Consider the following 8,524-nt stretch of genomic DNA (forward strand, 5'->3'; position numbering starts at 1 on the left):
CAATTGCATTTTTGGCTTTATTGGCAAGCTTGGCTTGGCATAGTCTACTGAATGACGCATAGCAGGATTCTAAATCCACTAGTTAAACATATATATAAAACCAACGTTAATATTGTTTTTAAAGATCAAGAATACGTAAAAATTATATTACAAGTCAAAATACAAAATATTTTAGTTTCCACTGAGCGTACATTAGGTCTTTAGGGTAAAGTTTAGTTACTACGTGTTTTCATGGCCCTGGTCAATCTCCATCATAATTAGGAAGGTACTAATTAGTGTTGTTGAGTTTAACTTAATTAGTTTTGCTCAGTTAAGTTTACTTAATTAGAATTTATGAAACAAACGTTTATTTTAACAACGGCCTTTACCGTTCTATAACGTTTTTTCTTTGACGATGAAAAATGTACTTTATATGGTTTTTTACTTTATTTAAAACTATTGAAATGATATTATATTTCAAAACAATGCTAATAATATCGTGTGAAAAAACATTATTTATTCAACCGTTCAAACTACACCTTTGTATATTAATATTCCTTTACTTCCAAACTGCTTTACAATGTTATAATAACAACAATAATAACCTTGCTAATGACTGAAAAATAAACAAAAGACGATTCACAGCTACATTTACAACATTGCACTTGTCTAAATACCCAATGAACTGGTTAATCAACCTTACACCATAGAGAATTAGTAACCAAACAGAGTCATAGCACAGATAATACTATACGCCATAGCAATAACTAGCTGCGCCCCGCGGTATCACCCGCTTGTCTCCGCTCCTGTTGGTCTTAGTGTGATGATATAGAAATATAGCCTTCCTCGATAAATGGGCTATCTAACACCGAAATAATTTTTCAAATCGGACCAGTAGTTCCTGAGATTAGCGCGATCAAACAAACAAACAAACTCAGAACTCTTCAGCTTTATATTAATACTATAGATCTGTGGTACCTACTGAATAGCGTTGTCTCTGGAAAATTAAAGGCACTCGCAAAAAGTCCACGCAATCAGTCCGACAAGCCTGATAAAGGATGTTTTTGCCCTGTATTTATTACGGAAGCTAGGCTCGATTCATTAATACTGTTCGAGAGGGAACTATTTTTTCACACCTTGCTTCGGCTCCTTATTTATGACGCCTGCGGGTGAAATTCTATTTGCCGCGTTCGGTTATAGCGCAGAAAAATCAGTAGCCTAAGTATTTACTTTAAACAAATAGAATAAATTGTCTATTATTTCAAAACCATTTTTTTATCAACTCAATAACTTAAAACTTAAAAACTTCCGGCTACCTTAGTTTGCAAGTATCTATTTTAATTTAAGTTTAAGTTTAAAAGTTTATTCAACACCACACACATAATAAATTTATGTTATTTTAAATGTATTGTATTTTTTCTAGAACAAAATATGTGAAATAGCATTTATTGTTAGTTATTACACACGTTTTTACCTTAAAATGACTATAAGATGTGAGAGAATAAATAAAAATATTATTCTATGCGCTACTCTTCTACTCTGTGACTCCAGTTATCAAAGGCTCATCAATTATTAAGGCAATGGTAGAGGAAACGGTATCGTCATGATGCGGTTCAGTTTAAGCTCACCTCGACCCACTAAAATGAATTTTTCATACCATTTCCTGCATCCGAACCTTTCTTTTGTATTTTTAAAGGAAATTTACGTAACTGCTTGTAATATCCTTACACGAGTAACAGGAAGCTATTAACTCGATTGGTAATTTTAATTGTTTAGTATTCTTTAAAATTTCATTTTCAATAACCTCAGTGATTCGCATAAAAACTAAATTATTCTTATATAATTCAGTTTTCAATCCCTCTTTGTCTATCTAGTATCTACCCTTTAACATTATACAACAAAAACCTTTAAAACCGTCCAATCTACGACCAAACAAATTACGCATTCAAAATACCCATACCAGTAATGCGGTGATTCAAAGAATAGTACTAAGAGCTAATGTAATAAGAGAATAAGCTGAAGCTATAAATCAGGCGCCATTAACGAATCTACCTAATTCTGTAACATCGGGAGCAGGCGAGGAGCCAAATGCAGCTTTTTGGTGACATTACTCTCAATGCAAAAACTGGAGGTAGTTTGGAAAGTGAATTTGGATGTTTTCGTAGATTTAATGTGCGATTTTATAGTCAAAATTCTCAGTCAATTGCGGGATTACAAAAACACTTTTAATTTGGGTCCCTAGTGCATATTTTAAAAGCGCTAAATAACATGTAATTAAATGATATTATCTATAGACTACAAGCCCGCATAGGAAAAAAATATGGGTCAAATGAACCACCAGGGGACATATCTAGAACGATAGCAGAGCAAAAAATAATAAGATTCATCACTATGCCGTCACTTGTAAGCTGTCCAACTGAGTGCAGATGAGAATTGAAAAGTACAGGTAGACTCGGTAAATTTTGGTCATTTGACCATGTACGGCATTCTTAACCATCGATAGATCCATTAAAAATAATAAGAAACCGCTCAGTGCCGTACAAAAATGGTGGTCCACAAAGTCGGAATTTTTATTTAATTTCCGAGAGTTACCGGGGGTAAATTTGGTCATTTGACCATGTACGGCATCTGTGTCATACTATGCCTATACTGCTTTTAATCCATTATTCCGCAACGCCGTACAAAAATCATGGGGACAAGGGGAAAAAATCGAGAGTTGTAATCCCCTCTCTTTCCCCACTCCAGGGGGTCATTTGACACAACACGAAATAAATTTATTTTTAAAGTATTTTATGCATAGATAATATTTTTTCATGTGCCGTACATTTTCGTTGGTTCAAAGGGAAAAATCTGAAAAAGAAAAAATCCATATAACGAAATGTTTGCTTTATATTTTGATAATAAAATATAAATATACATTAATATTAAGAAGCTTGAGGTGGTTAATTATCACCTTGGATTGTCGGAGTCAGGTGGAATGGACTCCGTTAAATTGATGAACTAATAAAGAAGCTATGAACGAAAAGATGTGAATTATATGCAATCAGCCCATGAATACAGGTAAAGTCACAAGCAAATGCTAGTAATATATACATATTCAAAATGTACAAGTAAAGCGCTTTCAAATGATACCAAACACGGCATATTTATCTTAACTTTATTTTTTTACTCTGTATGTTTTGTCCGCTAGAGGGCGCCACATTAGATTTTGTGAAACCCCATATAGCCTTTAGCTAGCTGGTCGCTGGTTATCCAGTGAACAATTGAGACGCTTCTAATGATATGTCATTTGTCGAATTCTGATAAGTAGTTTAGAAGTTACGAGGGAATAGATGAACATACATACATGACCTGTCAAAATCATAACCCTCCTTTTGCTTTGCCGTAGTTGGGTAAAAATATGTTAATGCCGTACTGTATCAAATGGCCATAAAGCACCCTTAAAATTGTAGCTTTCGTCGCTTTCATCAGCCTAAAAGATGTGGTCTGCACAAAAATGTACGGCATCGTTTTTTCCTAATTTATCTATGTTAATACTATTTAAAACGAATAAAGTGTAGAAAACTATTATATTTCATTAATCTACGATGTTTAAACTTTTACAAAATTTCTGTTTTTGCATTTCTCTATAATATTTTTTTTAGAACGGTTTCTTTTGAACGGCAATACTATACAACAATTGAATTTTACAATATCATGTTAAAAAAAAAGTTCCCGTACAGGGTCAAATGACCTTACAGCTCTTTATGTCAAGAATTCGATGAAATTAAGATGATTATTGGTATACATTTAAAAGAACAATTATTTTTTGACGGCATTGCTTTTAATAGTACTTTTGAGTGCTAGATAATGTTTTGGAACCGAAGCCGTACTTAGTCAAATGACCCCCTGGAGTGGGGAAAGAGAGGGGATTGCAACTCTCGATTTTTTCTCCTTGTCCCCATGATTTTTGTACGGCGTTGCGGAATAATGGATTAAAAGCAGTATAGGCATAGTATGACACAGATGCCGTACATGGTCAAATGACCAAATTTACCCCCGGTAACTCTCGGAAATTAAATAAAAATTCCGACTTTGTGGACCACCATTTTTGTACGGCACTGAGCGGTTTCTTATTATTTTTAATGGATCTATCGATGGTTAAGAATGCCGTACATGGTCAAATGACCAAAATTTACCGAGTCTACCTGTACTTTTCAATTCTCATCTGCACTCAGTTGGACAGCTTGACAAGTGACGGCATAGTGATGAATCTTATTATTTTTTGCTCTGCTATCGTTCTAGATATGTCCCCTGGTGGTTCATTTGACCCATATTTTTTTCCTATACGGGCTTGTAGTCTACTAGTTAGGTTGAAGAAATCCCGTAGCTGCCTTATGTACTGTTACTCCGTTTATTGTATACTGGTAAATATTTTTAACTTGGTGTAATAGGTACCTACCTATATTAAATTGTCAAAGAAATAAAATAAAGATCAATAATTTTTGCATATAATATATTGACTATAATATCTATACTAATATTATAAAGCTGAAGAGTTTGTTTGTTTGTTTGAACGCACTAATCTCGGGAACTACTGCTCCGATTTGAAAAATTCTTCCGGTATTAGATAGCCCATTTATCGAGGAAGGTTATAGGCTATATTTCATCACGCTACGGGCAACAGGAGTGGAGCCACGGGGGTGAAACCGCGCGGAGCAGCTAGTTATAAATAAAATTATTGAATTGTGTATAGTTTTCAATTAGTCGCTACGAGGACTGTAATAGCAACAAAATATTATTTTTAACTCTTTTACTTAGTATATAACACACAATTAAAAATACTTAGTCTTATTTTTCTACCTGGTAGAGTAAAATTTCCTATATTAAAACCAATTTAAGAACTTAATTAGCTTTATGCCGTATAATATTGTAGGTATAGAGTACACAGTTCTTACTGTTCTGTGAGTACACACCACGTTCAAAAGACGAGCTTTGTAATACGATGATACACTACGCTCTATCCAGCTAGCGGGTTTACCGTTATAATATTATCTTCGGTTAATTTTATACGGAGTATAGAAAAAACAATCTTCGATAACGAATATTATTATAATTATTAATTACTAAAATAAACGTGTCATTAAGATATAAACAACACAAAAAGAGCGTGTGTGCCGAGCTTAGGTACCTACGTATCAGAAGTGAAACTTCTTTCTCAAGACTCAAAATACCAAAATTGTCACCGATAGATGATACTACGGCAAAATTAATAGATATACATTAAGTTTTAAGTTTACCTATCCTAAAGCCACTTGGAAACGTAAAGAATACCTACCTAAGCTATAAAATCCGTCAAAATTTAACTTATAAATTATGGTAAAAAATTATTAAAAAAAAAACTAAGAAGCCTACGTACTTACGGAAAGAATCGTCAACTATTCAACGACAACATTAGGTATAGTACTTACGTATTCAATAGAAACATCAGTGACAACCTTTTTTATTAGTTCGCCATCAAGTTCGCTTGATATTTTCCCTCATGACAATGTAAAATATGTAGCCCAACCTTCACACGTGTTGCTGACGAGCTCTGAAAGTTTGCAGCATAAAAGCTCTTTGACGCCCACACTTTGCTATTTCGGAGATTCCACGTTAAAATAAGCGTGATACTTAGCGACGTACTCGGAGATAATGAATAGAAGTATAGACTATAGGTACTCTACACGCTGTGAAGACGAAATTTTCAAATTAGTAGAGAAACGCGTTACAAATTACAATTATAAAAGACAATGAAAAAAGTACTAAGTAGTACAGGATCCATCGCTCATTTTTGCAAGTGACTACTATCAAGCTAATTTTCCGTGAGTAGGTACCTAGCTTTATTTTGATGAGACGCGCAATAATTTCCGCTTTAGCTAACAGAGTTAACAAGGATAAAAATTTTTGATTTGATGATTTTGATGGTTGATGGATGATGTACCGACTTACCTATTATGTATCATACATACCCTTAAGAGTATGTATTAGCAAATACATAATCTAAGATCATAATTCATACCGTATACATAATAATGAGCATTTGTAACTAATCAACTTGAAAGAAAAAATACATATAAAACCAGTATTTATTGCATAAAGTATCGCTGAAAAAAATAAACAATATTTAAGCTATTGCATAGCTTCTATCGCGGGCCTTGAGCGTGGGGACCGAATCGAGAAATTCCGTAACGAAAAAACCTCACGCTCACCACTCCGACGGGCGGAGGTGTGGCTTGAACACAGAACATAATAATATATACTCAGGGGAGGGCTTGAAGGCATAGCATGCAATAGCTTGACCGCGGCAGTCCCTGAGTTCCAACTTCCACACGTTGTTTTTTTTTTATTTTAAAATTAATAAACAACTATTTACGATATGTCCGTAGAACGTATTTGATGGTCGTCACAATATTACGTCAGTTAAGACAGTTTTGTGAAGGCCGTAGGTATTGAAATTATTGTTCTAACCTTGGTTCTAACAATACATTCAAATAACAACAGAAAAACTTATACCATATTAATATTATAGTAGGTATGTAGCTATATGAATGAATAACATACCTTCTGGTCGCGCTTCAAATTACTTGTTAGTTAGTATGACGCTGACCGATGTAACGGATTCAATTCAGACTGAAACAGGGTAGGACAAAAATAAACACTTTATTTCACTCTGTTTTCACTACCTACTCTCCACATTCGTAATCATTCGTTTCGAATTAATTCTCCATCAATATTGAGAAATTTTCAAATCAGCGCCTGTTTTTGAAAATAGAATGTGCACATGTTTTTTTCTTAATTTTATTGCCAATAATAATTTGCCAATAATGTCTTGTCTATGGAAATCATAGATAAATATAAAATTATTTTAAAGTCTATTAATAAGTATTTTATTAATTAATTATTATTGTAAATTTTAAAGTAGGTATTTAGTTACTTCTATGCGATCAAATTACGATCAATTATCTTATAATGACAGGTACACCGTTGACAAAGCTGGAAACATTCCAAATGCAATCCGTTCACGTTCCTAGTCATTGTATCGTAATGAACGCAACGTGATCGCACACGATTTAACTTTGAAATTAATATCGAAATGGGAACACGATTCCAATTCACACTACATCTCTTTGTAACGCAGTACAAGCAATCAGAGATACGTCGAGGTGTCCATGAAATAAACGGAGCGCTTCGTACCCATTATGTAACAGACTTCTTTTTCGAAACGTGTCAATTGGATTGTGTATCCGCCGCTTTACCGACGTACAATCTACCATAACAGTAGGTACCTAACTAGACATTACGATTTGCGCTTTACATTGGATATTGTGGAAGAGATTTTGAATAAACACTACTTTTGTAACCAGCAATGGTTCACTAATGATGCGAAGCTATTACCGTATAGGTAGGTATTTCAATTCCTACTGCCTAAAATCAAATTAATCTCGTAGATAACCAAATTGGAATGTCTGTTACGGTCTGTTGGTTTGTCATTTTTGAAATACGAATAATTAACTTTCTTGTGCACCTTTTTGAAAAAAAATAGGTATCGGACGGATGTTTATTTGGTAGGTAATAAAAATTAATTCTCTCCCAGACACAAAAAAATACAATGTATGTAACATTTTTGACTGCCTCCTTGGTACAGTGGTTGACGTGTGAGCGTAGCACCGAGGGGTCCTGGGTTCAATTCCCGGTGGAGACGAAAAAAAATTGTCTCGGTCTGGTAGGACACAGAAGGCTGATCACCTACTTGTCCCTAGAGAAAATCGATCAGTGAAACAGATGTATATAACGCATCTGCCCGTACCCCACTAGGGGACATGGGACTTCACTTTTTTATGTAACATTTTTAAATTAATATCTTATTTTTAGATAATAAATTGCAATTATTCGGTCGTGCTTTAATGACTAATATTTAATAGGATCGTAAATTATTAATTAATTACGAGGACGTGTCGTTAGCAGAGTAAGGGACAATGCCCAATGGCTACCCTTGGGCTTAGGACCGAAAGTGCTTTGCCATAAACCGCGCAGCAAGATTGTATTTTGTAAATTACACTTAATTTCAGTTTCATTTTAATGTGTTATCAATAAATAAAAACTACGTTAATATTCGCCTTAAAATTATAGGAAACAAAATACATAAAAATGAACTAAAAGACTTAATTAACAAAATTTTCTTACAATTGGTCGGATTATTTATATTTCCTTAGAAATTAGAATACATAATAATATAATATTATCAGTTTATATAATATATAATTATATTGTAAGACATATTCTACGTTTATTTCTATATTATGAACATCAGTTACTAAATAATATTGTCACACACACAACAACAAAGCATTTGCATAGATACTTATAATAGTAATTGACTCAATCGTCTCTCACATCGTCACGCATTTCACGGTTCGGTTATCCATGTAATTCGTCCCCGAACTTATTGAATAGGGAAGCGGGAATCCAATAAAAAGCTGTCAAACCCAACGCCCCGACAGGTGAGGGTTAGTCTTATCTTTGA

The sequence above is a fragment of the Colias croceus genome, chromosome 5 (genome assembly GCF_905220415.1).
Source record: "Colias croceus chromosome 5, ilColCroc2.1".
Taxonomy (NCBI): domain Eukaryota; kingdom Metazoa; phylum Arthropoda; class Insecta; order Lepidoptera; family Pieridae; genus Colias; species Colias croceus.